The sequence below is a fragment of the Hyla sarda genome, chromosome 1, assembly GCF_029499605.1.
Source record: "Hyla sarda isolate aHylSar1 chromosome 1, aHylSar1.hap1, whole genome shotgun sequence".
NCBI classification, from domain to species: domain Eukaryota; kingdom Metazoa; phylum Chordata; class Amphibia; order Anura; family Hylidae; genus Hyla; species Hyla sarda.
The window spans coordinates 609,353,561-609,372,207 of record NC_079189.1 but is presented as its reverse complement, the minus strand read 5'-3'; the positions used below and the strand labels follow the sequence as shown (position 1 = coordinate 609,372,207).

At 44.0% G+C, this 18,647-nt stretch overlaps 1 protein-coding gene across 1 annotated transcript in view; it reads left to right on the top strand.

Moving 5' to 3' along the window:
- The window catches only part of LOC130300128 (uncharacterized), a 246,533-nt gene continuing 227,886 nt past the window's right edge, over positions 1 to 18,647 (top strand). Inside the window, exon 1 of the mRNA XM_056551524.1 lies at positions 1 to 112. The gene's annotated coding sequence lies outside the window, so the exon portion shown is untranslated. The remainder of the gene's footprint in view (positions 113 to 18,647) is intronic.

Genomic DNA, 18,647 nt, shown 5'->3' with positions numbered 1-18,647 from the left:
GTTAACAGAGCCTTATACCCTTACTAGCCTGGATCCAGCCTGTAGCTCCGCCCCCTAATGACGTCATCACTAGGGGGGCCGAACTACACAGACCCGCGGGAACTGGAGGGAGGTAAGGGGACTTCTTCGTCTTCTGTATACACTATATGCATCTATCTATAGATAGCTGTATATATTGTTTCCTGCCCAAAGGGTTAACCTACACTGTCCAGCAGGGTAAGTTAACTCTTCCCTTGCCGGGCTGGCTTAGTGCACAGCTCAGCAAGGGGTTAAGTGAGCCAGCAATGTGTATACTGTATACACATTGCAGGCTCATTGTAAGTTCTTGCTGGGCATCAGCTGTTCTCCCAGCTCTGTAGCGGTGAGAACAGCTGATCCCGACAGTCACTTCAGGAGGATCGCAGTAGTACCTGCATTAATAGACAGATCGCAGCGAGTGTAACTAATGACACCCGCTGTGATCCTCCTGTATAATGTATAGATGCTGCCGCTCTTCTATGGTCCCCTGCACTGACGTGTATATATACACCTATTCATATTTCCCACAGAGTTGTGATTGGCTGGAACCATCTGGCCAATCACAGCTCTCTGCGGGAAATATGAATATGTGTATATATAGGGCAGTGCAGGGGACCATAGAAGAGCGGCCGGCCGCATCTATAAATTATACAGGAGGATCGCAACAGGCGATCTGTCTATCAGTGCAGGTACTACTACTCCCATCATGGAACAGTGTGTTCCATACTGGGAGTAGTAGTACTACCTAAAAAAAAAATGTTAAAAAAAATTTGAAAAACACAGATACTACATTTTTATTATTGTCAGCTACATTTTTAATGCTTTACCCGCTCACATAAATTGATCCCTGTTAAAAAATTAATAAAAATTTTGAAATAAAAAAGATAAATTTCGTTAGATACAATTTTTTCCATCACTACTGTATCTTTTTAATTTTTTTATGGTACCCTATGAAATTTTAATAAAAAAGGTATCTCCATCACTTTTTTGAATCGCTAAAGTCCAAAAAAGAATAAAAACCGCCTGCAGACTTCTATGGGAAGAAAACGCCACGATTTCAGGGCAAAAAACGCCAAACTAGGTTTTGTCGGGCGTTTTGAAAATCCAGCCTCTGAGCCCGAAATTGCTGAAAAATGCCAAAAGGATTAAAAATCCAAGTGAATCTGGCATTTTGCAGTTTACTATTGACTTGCAGCTAACATCGGGATTTGGCGTTTTTTCGCTGAAAAAATGCCGTGCGGGAAAATTGGCATTTTCTGGAGTTCCAGCCTAATACTATGAGCAGTTTTTCAAATTTTCATGGTAATTTCAAAATAACATTTTTTTTAGTGACCACTTCAATTGTGAAGTGGATTTGAGGAGCCTGTATGCTAGAAACCCCAAAAAATCACCCCATTTTAAAAACTGCACCCTTCAAAGTATTCAGAATGACACTTACAAAGTTTATTAACCCTTTAGGTGCTTCACAAGAATAAAGCAAAGTGAAGGGACATTTTTACATTCAAATTTTCTTTTGCATTTTTCTTGTTTCAACAATTTTTTTCAGTGACATGGAAGGTATTAACAAAAAAAAAACAACTCAAATGTATACGTATTACCCCAATTCTAAAGATTTTAGAAATATCTCATATCTTGTTCTAGTGTGCTCCCTGACTCACACACAGGCCTAAGACATGATGCAGCACCTATTGGATTTTGACACCTCCTTCTTCTTAGGATATTTTAGCAGTGCCCACCGTGGTACCAGTACAGTGGAAAACCTCCACAAGTGACCCCATTTTGGAAACTACTCCCCTCAGAGAATCCATTTAGGGGGGTAGTGAGCATATTGACCCCACAGGGGATTGAGGATAGTTTTTACCATTAGGCTGTGAAAATAAAATTTGTAATTTTTATGCACAAGTTGCACGTTTAGCACAAGTCGGCTCATTTTCATAAGGAACGCAGGAATAAAAGCACCCCAAACTTTGTTACTCCACTTCTCCTGAACATGACAGTACCCCATTTTCAGCATTTTCTTTTCTGACTGGGCAGATGGCAAGGCTCAGGAGAGAGATGGCACCAAGTTCAGGTCTACTGTGGTCACATTTATTGCATTGTGCTTTTATTGCAGAGGCTTAGAGGTGTAAAAATTGTGGAAACCGCAGAGAAGTTACCCCATTTTAAAATCTACACCCTTCAAAAAAATTCATAAAAGGGGCATAGAGCATTTTGATCCAACAGAGGTTTTCCAAAAGCTAATGCTCTTAGGGATTGTGCAAAAGGAAATTGTGATTGTGTCACAGATATGCCATTTAAGTTCCAAATACGTTGTGCTTAGCTTACACAGATTTTGCTGGAATGGTTTGGGGTACAATGAAAAAATTTGTGGCATACTGTACCGCAGGTTTTGCTGGAATGGGTGTGGGGTAAAATGAGAAAATTTGTGGCATATTGTACCGTAGATTTTGCTGGAATGGTTTTGGGGTAAAATTAAAATGATTACGGAATGGGTTATGGGTGCCAGATTGAGGTTGGATTTTAGATATGGGGACGTATAGAAACTGCAGAGAAGGGGGATGAAAAGGTGATAGTAGGGTTAATAAATGATAGATTTAGTATTCTAGGGATTTGTGGAACTCTTTGAAACAATCTTTTATGCACAGGCCAGGGTTATCGGGGCAAGTTTCACAGTGGAAAGTGGTTTCCTTTCTGATGCCTTTTTTGTAGCAGACTCAAGGGGGACCCCCGGGATCTTGCATGCCGCACCCCGTTAGAATCAGTCCCCGGAGCGTGTTCGCACCATGTCTGATTACTGTCGATCACGGGGCCGGAGCGTCGTGACGTCACGGCTCTGCCCCCGTGTGACGTCACGCTACACCCCCTCAATGCAAGCCTATGGGAGGCCGCCACACCCCTCCCATAGACTTGCATTGAGGGGCGGGGCATGACATCACACGGGGCGGAGTCGTGACGTCGCGCTCTTTCGCTCGCATGGTCAGGTTCCGAGATCCCGGGGGTCCTCGGCGGGACCCCCGCGATCAGGCATCTTATCCCCTATCGTTTGGATAGGGGATAAGATGTCTAAGCGCCGGAGTACTCCTTTAATAACAATTTCTTGAAACTCAAGAAATGTCCCTGTCCCGCCTGCATTACGTGATAGCACGTATGCATTGTACAGTGCCATCTGCACAATGTGCACCACAAGCTTTTTGCACCAGGCCTTCGTTTTTCTCATGGCACTGTACGGTTTTAGGACTTGATTGAATAAGTCTACCCCTCCCATGTATTTGTTATAATCCAAAATGCAATCTGGCTTGGAGATGGTGGAACTTGTGCCTCGTACTGGGACAGTGGTGGAACTGTTGCCATGGATGGATGTCAATATAAGGACATCTCTTTTGTCTTTATATTTTAGCAGCAAGAGGTTATTGCTGCAAAGTGCCCTGCTCTCGCCTCTTGGCAGTGGTTGCGCAATGTGTTTTGGGGAGGCCTCGCTGGTTCTTACGAACAGTGCCACAGGCGACAGTAGCCCTGGCAGCAAGGCACTGAAAGAGAGGCAGGCTTGAATAAAATTTGTCCATGTAAAGGTGATACCCTTTGTCTAAAAGTGGGTACACCATGTCCCAGGGGCATTCGGGGGGGTGCAATAATGCTGTCTTTCCCTTCGTACACTCTAAATTTAAGAGTGTACCCCGAGATGCTTTCGCACAGCTTGTACAATTTAAAGTGGACTAGGGATTCATCCACACAAATGTCCTTTTCTGGGATGTACGCCTCTGAAAACTTGGCACTGAAATGGTCAATTATTGGCCAGACTTTATAGAGGTGATCAAAAGAGGGGTCATTTGGGGGTGGGCATTGGGTATTGTCACTGTAGTGGAGGAATTTGAGGATTGTCTCAAATCTTTTGCGGAGCATAGTGTTGCTGGACAGTGGGGTGTGGTACAGAATGTCCGCACTCCAATACTGCCTTGTTTCCGACTTTTTCACTATTTTAATGGAATAAAATGTCATAATTTCATCAGAAGTGACGAGGGTCCAGTTTGAATATGATAAAGTGGGGTTCTGGGCCAAAAATTGTTGGGCATATCAATTGGTCTGTTGTACAATTATGTTGACCAATTCATCTGAAATTTCTTTTTTTAAATAATCAATTTCAGTAAGGCCATCTGTACTGAACTGGATTCCTGAGCTGGCCAAGAGCTCAGAAATCAGGACCTCATAATTTTCTGGGATTGGGGTCCACACAGGGTCAGTTGGTTCAGGTGCTAGCTCAGGCAGTGTCCTGCGACGCCTTTGTCGCGGTTCCTCATCACTACTGGAGGAGGAGGACGGCGAGAGGAATGGGGCATATTACTCTTCTGAATCACTGTCCCTCTCCCAATCAGAGGCAAAAATATCATAAGCCTCTTCTACCGTGAACACCCTTTACGATGAGCGGGTTGGTCGGGACATTTTTTGTGTTTCAAATTTGGGGTGGGGTGTATGTATTGATTTAATACGTGTGGGGGGGGGGGGGAGTCTGAGAAATATTATTAGTATAGTATAGTAATAACGTCCCTAAAGCCCTGCCTATTTCGGGAACCTAAGCTCTAATATATATTTTTTTAACAAAAAACGGACACCAACTCCTACCGCCTAAATCTAGATGTCCGCTACCCTAACACCCAGCCTATAACAGGAACCTAAACTCCTATGCTAAAGTGTGTATATATATATATATATATATATATATATATATTATTTTATTTTTATTTTATTTTTTACAAAAAAACGGACGCCACCTAACACCCTGCCTATAACCGGAACCTAACTCCTAACAACTATTTTTTTTTTTTTTTTTTTTTTTTAGAACAGAAATTTTTTTTTAAAAATCCTGCACTACAAATCACTGTAGTGGCAGGCTTATGACTGTAGGGAGAGCTGTTGTAAAGCTAACAAGCTGTAACTACAGGGGGAAAAAAACTTCACTCACAAGTTAACAGAGCTGCAGGACAGCAACAGCAGCCAGACCTATACAGATGGGGGATGAACTTTTGGTAAGTGACCCTGGGGGATCACTTGGGACAGGGGGGATCACTGGGGACAGGGGGAATCGTGGGACAGAGGAGATCACTGGGGACAGAAAGGATCGCTGGTGACCGTTGCGATGATGGCACAGAGGGGATCACGGAGGGGATGGCACAGAGGGGATAACTGTTCATGGAGGGGGATCACTGGCACGGAGATATAATCACATACACCGCTCTGCTCACTGAATGGAAACAGAATGAGGGTGACCCCCCGGGGTCCCGACAAAAGATGGCTGGCTATCAGTGATAGCCACCATATTACTGGGCGCGGTGCTGTACTTTTAGTGGCGGCCAATATATACATGACGTACATGTACGTCACAGGTCGGGAAAACCTTCCCTTCCATGACGTACATGTATGTCATGGGTCGGGGAGGGGTTAAAGACATAAATCGCCAAAATTCCATGTCAAGCCAAAAAAAAACTATAATGGCAAATTGATAAAGTATAAAGCAAAAGTTCAAGGGAGTTTAAGGACCAGGCCATTTTACACCTTAAGGACCAGAGCGTTTTTTGCAATTCTGACCACTGTCACTTTAAACATTAATAACTCTGGAATGCTTCTAGTTGTCATTCTGATTCCGAGATTGTTTTTTCGTGACATATTCTACTTTAACTTAGTGGTAAAATTTTATGGTAACTTGCATCCTTTCTTGGTGAAAAATCCCCAAATTTGATGAAAAAAATTAAAATGTTGCATTTTTTCTAACTTTTAAGCTCTCTGCTTGTAAGGAAAATGGATATTCAAAATACATTTTTTTTTGGTTCACATATACAATGGCCCTCATTTACTAAGAAAATCGGGTTGTAAGTCTATGTTGCTTTTTTACCCGACTGCTTTTTCCCCTGATATTTATTATTATGTCGCATCCTGTTTGTCGCACTGGGCTTTGTTGGTTTTGGTTTCCAACTCCTCTGAGTTGTCGGGAAAAACAACAATTCAACAAATTCGGGTTGAAAACCTTTATAAATACGTGGGAAAGCTCAGAAATGTCGGGTTTTTCGGGTTTGGGAGAATCCACATCGGGTCCGTCGGGAAAAAATGTCGCATCATGTCGCAGACTGACGCACGATGTCTGCGACATGTCGCAGACAAAGTTGCGCCAAAAAAACCCGACAAAACAAGTCGGGTTTAGAATAGTAAATGAGGGCCAATATGTCCACTTTATGTTTCCATCATAAAATTTATGAGTTTTTACTTTTGGAAGACACCAGAGGGCTTCAAAGTTCAGCAGCAATTTTGAAATTTTTCACAAAATTTTCAAACTCGCTATTTTTCATGTACCAGTTCAGGTTTGAAGTGGATTTGAAGGGTCTTCATATTAGAAATACCCCACAAATGACCCCATTATAAAAACTGCACCCCCCAAAGTATTCAAAATGACATGAAGTAAGTGTATTAACCCTTTAGGTGTTTCACAGGAATAGCAGCAAAGTGAAGGAGAAAATTCACAATCTTAATATTTTACACTCGCATGTTCCTTTAGACCCAATTTTTGAATTTTTGCAAGGGATAAAAAGGAGAAAATTTTTACTTGTATTTGTAGCCCAATTTCTCTCGAGTTAGCACATACCTCATATGTCTATGTAAAGTGTTCGGCGGGCGCAGTAGAGGGCTCAGAAGGGAAGGAGCGACAAATGGTTTTTGGGGGGCATGTCACCTTTAGGAAGCCCCTATGGTGCCAGGACAGCAAAAAAAAAAAAAACACATGGCATACCATTTTGGAAACTAGACCCCTCGGGGAACGTAACAAGGGGTAAAGTGAACCTTAATACCCTACAGGTGTTTCACGACTTTTGCATATGTTAAAAAATAATAATAATTTTTTACCTAAAATGCTTGGTTCCCAAAAATTTTACATTTTTAAAGAGGATAAAAGCAGAAAATACCCCCCAAAATTTGAAGCCCAATTTCTCCCAATTCAGAAAACACCCCATATGGGGGTGAAAATTGCTCTGCTGGTGCACTACAGGTCTCAGAAGAGAAGGAGTCACATTTGGCTTTTTGAAAGCAAATTTTGCTCTGGGGGCATGCCGCATTTAGGAAGCCCCTATGGTGCCAGAACAGCAAAAAAAAAAAACACATGGCATACCATTTTGGAAACTAGACCCCTTGGGGAATGTAATAAGGGGTAATGTGAACCTTAATACCCTACAGGTGTTTCACGACTTTTGCATATGTAAAAAATATATATATTTTTTACCTAAAATGCTTGGTTTCCCAAAATTTTTACATTTTTTAAAAGGTAGCAATGAAGAAATAGATGGTCCAGCGCAGGATAACGTGCAATAAAAGCCAAAATTTATTGTAGATTCAAGCCATAGGATAGCATAGTCCTGCTATCCTATGGCTTGAATCTACAATAAATTTTGGCTTTTATTGCACATTATCCTGCGCTGGACCATCTATTTCTTCATTGCTACCTTGGTGTCGGTTCACACGGTGCCGTGCGACAGGCGTCTGGCTGGAAGGGTGAGCTGAGTTATCCTATACTCTTCTGCATTTTTTAAAAGGGTAATAGCAGAAAATACCCCCCAAAATTTGAAGCACAATTTCTCCCGATTCAGAAAACACCACATATGGGGGGTGAAAAGTGCTCTGCTGGCGCACTACAGGTCTCCGAAGAGAAGGAGTCACATTTGGCTTTTTGAAAGCAAATTTTGCTCTGGGGGCATGCCGCATTTAGGAAGCCCCTATGGTGCCAGGACAGCAAAAAAAAAAAACACATGGCATACCATTTTGGAAACTAGACCCCTCGGGGAACGTAACAAGGGGTAATGTGAACCATAATACCCCACAGGTGATTCACAACTTTTGCATATGTAAAAAAAAAAAAAAAATTTTACCTAAAATGCTTGATTTCCCAAAAATGTAACATTTTTAAAAAGGGTAATAGCAGAAAATCCCCCCCCCAAAATTTGTAACACAATTTCTCCCGAGTACGGCGATACCCCATTTGTGACCCTAAACTGTTGCCTTGAAATACGACAGGGCTCCAAAGTGAGAGCGCCATGCGCATTTGAGGCCTAAAGTAGGGACTTGCATAGGGGTGGACATAGGGGTATTCTATGCCAGTGATTCACAAACAGGATGCCTCCAGCTGTTGCAAAACTCCCAGCATGCCTGGACAGTCAGTGGCTATCTGGCAATACTGGGAGTAGTTGTTTTGCAACAGCTGGAGGCTCCGTTTTGGAAACAGTGGCGTACCAGACGTTTTTCATTTTTATTGGGGAGGGGGGCTGTGTAGGGGTATGTGTATATGTAGTGTTTTTTACTTTTTCTTTTATTTTTTGTTAGTGTAGTTTTTTTAGGGTACAGTAGCACGGGCGGGGGTTCACAGTAGTTTCTCGCTGGCAGTTTGAGCTGCGGCAGAAAATTTGCCGCAGCTCAAACTTGCAGTCGAATACTTAGTGTAAACCTCCGCCCATGTGAGTGTACCCTGTACGTTCACATTGGGGAGGGGGGAACATCCAGCTGTTGCAAAACTACAACTCCCAGCATGTACGGTCTATCAGTGCATGCTGGGAGTTGTAGTTTTGCAACAGCTGGAGGCTCCGTTTTGGAAACAGTGGCGTACCAGACGTTTTTACTGGGGAGGGGGGCTGTGTAGGGGTATGTGTATATGTAGTGTTTTTTACTTTTTATTTTATTGTGTGTTAGTGTAGTGTAGTGTTTTTAGGGTACAGTCGCACGGGCGGGGGTTCACAGTAGTTTCTCGCTGGCAGTTAGAGCTGCGGCATAAAATTCGCCCATGTGAGTGTACCCTGTACATTCACATTGGGGGGGGGGGGACATCCAGCTGTTGCAAAACTACAACTCCCAGCATGTACGGTCTATCAGTGCATGCTGGGAGTTGTAGTTTTGCAACAGCTGGAGGCACACTGGTTGTGAAACACCAAGTTTGGTAACAAACAGTGTTTTGCAACCAGTGTGCCTTCAGCTGTTGCAAAAGCTACAACCCCCAGCATGTACGGACAGCGGAAGGGCATGCTGGGTGTTGTAGTTATGCAACAGCCAGAGGCATACTACTTTGGCTGGGGATGCTGGGGATTGTAGTTATGCAACAGCTGGAGACACACTGGTTTGCTACTTAACTCAGTGTGCCTTCAGCTGTTGCAAAACTACAACTCTCAGCAGTCACCGACAGCCAACAGGCATGCTGGGAGTTGTAGTTATGCAACCAGCAGATGCACCACTACAACTCCCAGCATGCACTTTAGCTGTTTGTGCAAGCTGGGAGTTGTAGTTACACAACAGCTGAAGGTACACTTTTCCATAGAAAAAATGTGCCTCCAGCTGTTGCAAAACTATAAGTCCCAGCATGCCCGTAAGGGTATGCTGGGAGCTGTGGTGGTCTGCCTCCTGCTGTTGTATAACTACAGCTCCCAGCATGCCCTTTTTGCATGCTGGGAGCTGTTGCTAAGCAACAGCAGGAGGCTGTCACTCACCTCCAACGATCCAGCCGCATCAGGTCAGTCCCTCGTCGCCGCCGCCGCCGCTGCTCCTGGGGCCCTGATCCCAACATTGACGCCGGGGATCGGGGTCCCCAGCTCCCGACGTGCACGTCCCGCACCCGCTCACGTCCTCCGGAAGAGGGGCGGAGCGGGTTGCGGGAGTGACACCAGCAGCAGGCGCCCTGATTGGTCGGCCGGTAATTCGGCCGACGAATCAGGGCGATCGTGAGGTGGCACCAGTGCCACCTCACCCCCGCTGGCTATGGCTGTTCAGCCAGTATGATCAGCCAATAATTCCGGGTCACTGGAGACCCGATTGACCCGGAATCGCCGCAGATCGCTGTACTGAATTGTCCAGCGATCTGCGGCCATCGCCGACATGGGGGGCATAATAACCCCCCTGGGCGATATGCCGCGATGCCTGCTGAACGATTTCAGCAGGCATCGGGCACCGGCTCCCTTCCGGCTAGCGGCGGGGGGCCGGGAATGGACAGGACGTACTCCTACGTCCTCGGTCCTTAAGGACTCGGAAACGGGGGCGTAGGAGTACATCCATTGTCCTTAAGGGGTTAAAGTTATTTGTTCAAATGGCCATCCTAGCCATCTATGGGAATCGTAACCATTAATAAAGATGGTTCCTGCAGGCAATTTAACCCCTTAAAGGGGCATTCCAGGAAAAAACGTATTTTTATATATCAACTGGCTCCAGAAAATTAAACAGATTTGTAAATTACTTCTATAAAAAAATCTTAATCCTTTCAGTACTTATGAGCTACTGAAGTTAAGGTTCTTTTCTGTCTAAGTGCTCTCTGATGACACGTGTCTTGGGAAACGCTCAGTTCAGAAGAGGTTTGCTATGGGGATTTGCTTCTAAACTGGGCGTTTCCCGAGACACGTGTCATCAGAGAGCACTTAGACAGAAAAGAACAACCTTAACTTCAGAAGCTCATAAGTACTGAAAGGATTAAGATTTTTTAATAGAAGTAATTTACAAATCTGCTTAACTTTCTGGAGCCAGTTGATATATAAAAATAAGTTTTTTCCTGGAATGCCCCTTTAAGGGCCCAGCCAATTTTCACTGTAGGACCCGGCCATTTTTTGCACATCTGACCACTGTCACTTTATGCTTGAATAACCCTGGGATGCTTTTACCTTTCATTCTGATTCCGAGACTGTTTTTTCGTGACATATTCTACTTTATATTAGTGGTAAAATTTTGTCGATACTTGCATCATTTCTTGGTGAAAAATTCCAAAATTTGATAAAAAAAATTGAAAATGTTGCATTTTTTTTTACTTTGAAACTCTCTGCTTATAAGGGAAATGAATATTCCAAATAAATTATATATTGATTCACATATACAATATGTCTACTTTATGTTTGCACCATAAAGTTGACATGTTTTTACTTTTGGAAGACATCAGAGGGCTGAAAAGTTCAGCAGCAATTTTTAAATTTTTCACAACATTTTCAAAATCTGAATTTTTCAGGGACCAGATCAGTTTTGAAGTGGATTTCAAGGGCTTTCATATTAGAAATACCCCACAAATGACCCCATTAAATCACACATTAAGTGTGTTAACCCTTTAGGTGTTTCACAGGAATAGCAGCAAAGTGAAGGACAAAATTCAAAATCTTCATTTTTTACACTCGCATGTTCTTGTAGACCCAGTTTTTGAATTTTTGCAAGGGGTAATAGGAGAAAAAGCCCCCCAAAATTTGTAACCCAATTTCTCTCAAGTAATGAAATACCTCATGTGTATGTCAAGTGTTTGGTGGGCACATTAGAGGGCTCAGAAGGGAAGGAGCGACAATGGGATTTTGGAGAGTGAGTTTTTCTGAAATGGTTTTTGGGGGGCATGTCGCATTTAGGAAGCCCCTATGGTACCAGAACAGCAGAAAAAAAAACACATGGCATACCATTTTTGAAACTACACCCCTCAAGGCACGTAACAAGGTGTTTGACGACAGGGGACTTTTCGTCAAAGTCGGATGTGTAAATGAAGAAAAAAAAAATTTTCACTAAAGTGCAGTTTTTTTCCCCAAATTTACCATTTTTACAAAAGGTAATGGGAGAAAATGTCCCCCAAAATTTGTAACACCATCTCTTCTGAGTATGGAAATACCCCATGTTAGGACGTAAAATGCTCTGCGGGCAAACTACAATGCTCAGAAGAGAAGGAGTCACATTTGGCTTTTGGAAAGCAAATTTTGCTGAAATGGTTTTTGGAGGGCATGTCGCATTTAGGAAGCCTCTATGGTACCAGCACAGCAAAAAAAAAAAAAAAAACACACATGGCATACTATTTTGGAAACTACACCCCTCAAGAAACGTAACAAAGGGTATAGTGAGCCTTAACACCTCACAGGTGTTTCACGACTTTTTGTTAGTCAGATGTGTAAATGAAAAAAAAAAAATGTCACTAAAATGCAGTTTTTTCCCTAAATTTTACATTTTTACAAGGGGTAATAGGAGAAATTGATCCCCAAAATTTGTAACCCAATTTCTTCTGAGTATGGAAATACCCCATGTGTGGACGTCAAATGCTCAGAAGAGAAGGAGCGCTATTGAGCTTTTGGAAAGCGAATTTGTTTGGAATGGAAGTCAGGGGCCATGTGTGTTTACAAAGCCCCCCCCCCCCCCCCGTGGTGCCAGAACAGTGGACCCCCCCTCCCCACATGTGACCCCATTTTGGAAACTACATCCCTCACAGAATGTAATAAGGGATGCAGTGAGTATTTACACCCCACTGGCATTTGACATCTTTGGAACAGTGGGCTGTGCAAATGAAAAATAAAATTTTTCATTTTCACAGACCACTGTTACAAAAATCTGTCAGACACCTGTGGGGCGTAAATGCTCACTGTACCCCTTATTACAATACATGAGGGGTGTAGTTTCCAAAATGGGGTCACATGTGGGGGGCAGTCCATTGTTCTGGCACTATGGGGGCTTTGTAAACACACGTGGCCTTCAATTCCGGACACATTTTCTCTTCAAAATCCCAATGGCGCTCCCTTTCTTCTGAGCATTGTAGTTCACCCGCAGAGCACTTTACATCCACATATGGGATATGTTCTTACTCAGAAGAAATGGGGTTACACATTTTGGGGGGCTTTTTTCCTATTTTCCCTTGTGAAAATTAAAAATTTAGGGTAACACCAGCATTTTAGTGAAGAATTTTTTTTTTTGATTTTCCCATCCAACTTTAACCTCTTAAGGACGCAGGGCGTATGGATACGCCCTGCATTCCGAGTCCTTAAGGACGCAGGGCGTATCCATACGCCCGTGGGAATTCCGGTCCCCACCGCTAGCCGGTTGGGGACCGGAGCCGGATGCCTGCTGAAATCATTCAGCAGGCATCCCGGCATATCGCCCAGGGGGGGTCCTGAGACCCCCCCATGTCGACGATCGGAGAAAATCGCATGTCAATTCAGACATGCGATTTTCTCCAATTCCGGGCTGATCGGGTCTCTGGTGACCCGATCACCCAGAAAATAGGGCTGATCGGAGTTTTCAGCTACACCCCCAACACCCCCGATCGCAAAGCTGCGATCTACTCCTATCCCCTGCCATTACTCAGAACGGAGTTCTGACCAATGGCAGCGCAGGACAGGGGGTTGGCATGGCAACCCCCCGTTCTGCCCGCCCCTGGATGTCAAGGGGCTCTGGAAAGAAGATGGAGGCCGTACCTGCAGGAGAAGATGCCTGGGGACCTGGGATCTTCGCTGGAGCCTGCAGGATCCTGATCAGGTAGGGAATCGACAGTGGGGGGGGGGGGGGGATTGAAAGTGAAAGTAAATCGATCTTTACTGTGGCAACCACTAGGGGGGCCAAACTGCAACACCTAGCATGCCCAGACAGCCAAAGGCTGTCTGGGCATGCTGGGAGTTGTAGTTTTGCAACATCTGGAGGGTCACAGTTTGGAGACCACTGTTACAGTGGTGCCCAAACAGTAGCCCTCCAGATGTTGCCAAACTACAACTCTCAGCATGCCTTGACTGCCCAGGCATGCTGGGAGTTGTAGTTCTGTAACATCTGTCCCTTCAGATTTAGCAATTTTCATGACATTTTTGGAAATTGCAGCTCTACTTTGAAGCCCTCTAATTTTTTCAAAAAGCAAAAATATGTCCATTTTATGATGCCAACAATTAAAGTGGACATATTGTGTTTGTGAAGAAAAATAACATTTATTTGGAATATCCATTTTCCTTACAATTAGAGAGCTTCAAAGTTAGAAAAATGCAAAATTTTCATGAAATTTGGGGATTTTTCCCCAAAAAAGGATGCAATTAACGCCGAAAATTTACCACCAAAATAAAGTAGAATATGTCACGAAAAAACAATCTCAGAATCAGAATATTCGGTAGAAGTGTTTTCGTGTTATTAATTTGTAAAGTGACGGTGGTCAGAATTGCGAAAAAGGGCTCAGTCCTTAAGGTGAAAAAGGGCTGCGTCCTTAAGGGGTTAATGAAAATTCGTCAAACACCTGTGGGGTCTTAAGGCTCACTATACCCCTTGTCACGTTCCGTAAGGGGTGGTTTCCAAAATGGGGTCACATGTGGGTATTTCTTTTTTTGCGTTTATGTCAGAACCGCTGTAAAATCAGCCACCCCTGTGCAAATCACTAATTTAGGCCTCAAATGTACATGGTGCGCTCTCACTCCTGAGCCTTGTTGTGCGCCCGCAGTGCATTTTACGCCCACATATGGGGTATTTCCGTACTCAGGAGAAATTGCGTTACAAATTTTGGGGGTCTTTTTTTCCTTTTACCGCTTGTGAAAATAAAAAGTATGGGGCAACACCAGCATGTTAGTGTAAAAATTTTAATTTTTTTACACTAACAGGCTGGTGTAGCCCCCAACTTTTCCTTTTTATAAGGGTTAAAACGAGAAAAAGCCCCCCCAAAATTTGTAGTGCAATTTCTCCCGAGTACGGAAATACCCCATATGTGGCCCTAAACTGTTTCCTTGAAATACGACAGGGCTCTGAAGTGAGAGAGCGCCATGCGCATTTGAGGACTAAATTAGGGATTGCATAGGGGTGGACATAGGGGTATTCTACGCCAGTGATTCCCAAACAGGGTGCCTCCAGCTCTTGCTAAACTTCCAGCATGCCTGGACAGTCAGTGGCTGTCCAGAAATGCTGGGAGTTGTTGTTTTGCAACAGCTGGAGGCTCCGTTTTGGAAACACTGCCATACAATACGTTTGTGATTTTTATTGGGGGGGGGGGGGGGGAGACAGTGTAAGGGGGTGTATATGTAGTGTTTTACCCTTTATTATGTGTTAGTGTAGTGTAGTGTTTTTAGGGTACATTCACACTGGCGGGTTACGGTGAGTTTCCCGCTAGGAGTTTGCTCTGCAGCAAAAAATTCGCCGCAGCCCAAACTTGAAGCAGGAAACTTACTGTATACCTACCTGTGTGAATATACCCTGTACGTTCACATGGGGGGGCAAACCTCCAGCTGTTTCAAAACTACAACTCCCAGCATGTACTGACAGATCGCGCATGCTGGGAGTTGTACTTTTGCAACAGCTGGAGGCACACTGGTTGAAAAACCTTTAGTTAGGTTCTGTTACCTAACTCAGTATTTTCCAACCGGTGTGCCTCCAGCTGTTGCAAAACTAGGAGATGTAGTTATGCAACAGCTGGAGGTACGCAACTACAACTCCCAGCATGCCGAGACAGCTGTTTGCTGTTTGGGCATGCTGGGATTTGCAGTTTTGCAACATCTGGAGGTCTACAGTTTGGATATCACTGCACAGTGATCTCCAAACTGTGGCCCTCCAGATGTTGCAAAACTACAAATCCCAGCATGCCCACACAGCAAACAGCTAGGAGTTGTAGTTTTTCAAGATCTGGAGGGATAGAGTTTCAGAGACCACTGTATAGTGGTCTCAAACTGTAGCCCTCCAGCTGTTGCAAATCTACATATTCCAGCATGCCCAAACAGCTGTCTGGGCATGCTGGGAGTTGTAGTTTTGCAACATCTGGAGGGCTACAGTTTGGAGACCACTGTATAGTGGTCTCAAACTGTACTTACAGATGATGCTAGGCAACTCACCGGCTTCCATAGGATCCAGGGAGCCAGCCGCACAATATCAGCGGCCGCCTATTGTGGGTGGGCAGGACGGGGAAAACGAAAGTTAAACCCCCCGCTCCGATCTGCTATTGGTCGTCGTGTCTATACGACGAATAGCAGGGATAGGAGGGGTGGCACCCCTGCCACCTCACTCTTATCCCTTCAGGGGGATCCTATGGTGTCTTAGACAACCGAGATCCCCCTTATATTCCGGGTCACCATAGACCCGTAATGACCCGGAATCGGTGCAAATTGCAAGTGTGAATTCACCTGCGATTTGCGCCGTTCACCGACATGGGTTCTGATGACCCCCCTGGGCATTTGCACGGGGTGCCTGCTGATCGATATCAGCAGTCACCCCGGTCCGATCCCCGCCCGGCGCGTGGCGGGGACCGAAATTCCCACGGGCGTACAGGTACGCCCTGGCTCCTTAAGTACCAGGGAACGAAGGCTTACCTGGACGCCCTGGGTCCCTATGTGGTTAACCCCTTAAGGACTCAGGGTTTTTCCGTTTTTGCACTTTCGTTTTTTCCTCCTTACCTTTTAAAAATCATAACCCTTTCAATTTTCCACCTAAAAATCCATATTATGGCTTATTTTTTGCGTCGCCAATTCTACTTTGCAGTGACATTAGTCATTTTACCCAAAAATGCACGGCGAAACGGAAAAAATCATTGTGCGACAAAATCGAAAAAAAAACGCCATTTTGTAACTTTTGGGGGCTTCCGTTTCTATGCAGTGCATATTTCGGTAAAAATTACACCTTATCATTATTCTGTAGGTCCATACGATTAAAATGATCCCCTACTTATATAGGTTTGATTTTGTCGTACTTCTGGAAAAAATCATAACTACATGCAGGAAAATTTATACGTTTAAAAATGTCATCTTCTGACCCCTATAACTTTTATATTTTTCCACGTACAGGGCGGTATGAGGACTCATTTTTTGCGCCGTGATCTGAAGTTTTTATCGGTATGATTTTTGTTTTGATCGGACTTTTTGATCACTTTTTATTCACTTTTTAATGTTATAAAAAGTGACCAAAATACGCTTTTTTGGACTTTGGAATTTTTTTGCGCGCACGCCATTGACCGTATGGCTTGATTAATTATATATTTTTATAGTTCGGACATTTACGCACGCGGCGATACCACATATGTTTATTTATTTATTTTTTTACACTGTTATTTTTTTTATGGGAAAAGGGGGGTGATTCAAACTTTTATTAGGGAAGGGGTTAAATGACCTTTATTAACACTTTTTTTTTACATTTTTTTTGCAGTGTTATAGGTCCCATAGGGACCTATAACACTGCACACACTGATCATTGTTATCCCATAGGGACCTATAACACTGCACACACTGATCTCTCATCCTGATCACTGACATGTATTAACACGCCTGTGATCAGTGTTATCGGCGCTTGACTGCTCCTGCCTGGATCTCAGGCACGGAGCAGTCATTCGTCGATCGGACACCGAGGAGGCAGGTAAGGGCCCTCCCGGTGTCCGATCAGCTGTTCGGGACGCCACGATTTCACCGCGGCGGTCCCGAACAGCCCGACTGAGCAGCCAGGATACTTTCAGTTTCACTTTAGAAGCGGCGGTCAGCTTTGACCGCCGCTTCTAAAGGGTTAATACCGCACATTGCCGCGATTGGCGATGTGTGGTATTAGCCGCGGGTCCCGGCCGTTGATTAGCGCCGGGACCGACGCGATATGATGCGGGATCGCGGTGCGATCCCGCTTCATATCGCGGGAGCCGGCGCAGGACGTAAATATACGTCCTGCGTCGTTAAGGGGTTATCCAGGAAAAAACTTTTTTTTATATATATCAACTGGCTCCAGAAAGTTAAACAGATTTGTAAATTACTTCTATTAAAAAATCTTAATCCTTTCAGTACTTATGAGCTTCTGAAGTTAAGGTTGTTCTTTTCTGTCTAAGTGCTCTCTGATGACACGTGTCTCGGGAACTGCCCAGTGTAGAAGCAAATCCCCATAGCAAACCTCTTCTACTCTGTGCAGTTCCAGAGACAAGCAGAGATGTCAGCAGAGAGCACTGTTGCCAGACAGAAAACAATAACTCAACTTCAGCAGCTGATAATTATTGAAAGGATTAAGATTTTTTAATAGAAGTAATTTACAAATCTGTTTAACTTTCTGGAGCCAGTTGATATTAAAAAAAAAAAAAATTTTTTTTTTTTTTAACCTGGAATACCCCCTTAACCTCTTAAGGACCCATGACGTATGCGTACGTCATGAGTCCCGGTCCTGTGATATAACGCGGGGTCACGCGGTGACCCCGCATCATATCGCGGCGGGCCCGGTGTCATAGTGAAGCCGGGACCCGCCTCTAATAGCGCGCGGCACTGATCGCTGTGCCACGCGCTATTAACCCTTTGTGCCACGCGCTATTAACCCTTTAGCGCTCAAAGCTGAGCCGCGCGGCTAAAAACTAAAGTAAAAGTGCCCGGCTAGCTCAGGGAGCTGTTCGGGATCGCCGTGGTATAATTGCGGCATCCCGAACAGCTGTAGCACAGGAGGGGGGTCTTCTTACCTTCTCCTGTGCTGTCTGATCGCCGAATGAATGCTTCAAGCCTGAGATCCAGGCTTGAGGAATCAATCGCCGAAAACACTGATTGACCCATTCCTATGGAGATGGATCAATCAGTGTAAAAGATCAGTACATGCAATGTTATAGCCCCCCCTATAGGAGCTATAATATTGCATAAGAAAAGTGTAAAAAAAATCATTAACCCTTTCAATTATCCCTTCCCCTAATAAAAGTTTGAATCACCCGGCATTTCCAAAAATTAAAAAAAACATTATGTAAATAATAATAAAAATAAACATATATGGTATCGCCGCGTGCGGAAATGTCCGAATTATAAAAATATACCGCTTTTTAAACCGCTCGTTCAATGGCGTACGCGCAAAAAAATTCCAAAGTCCAAAATAGCGCATTTTTGATCACTTTTTATACCACAAAAAAGTGAATAAAAAGTGATCAAAAAGTCTGATCAGAACAAACGTCA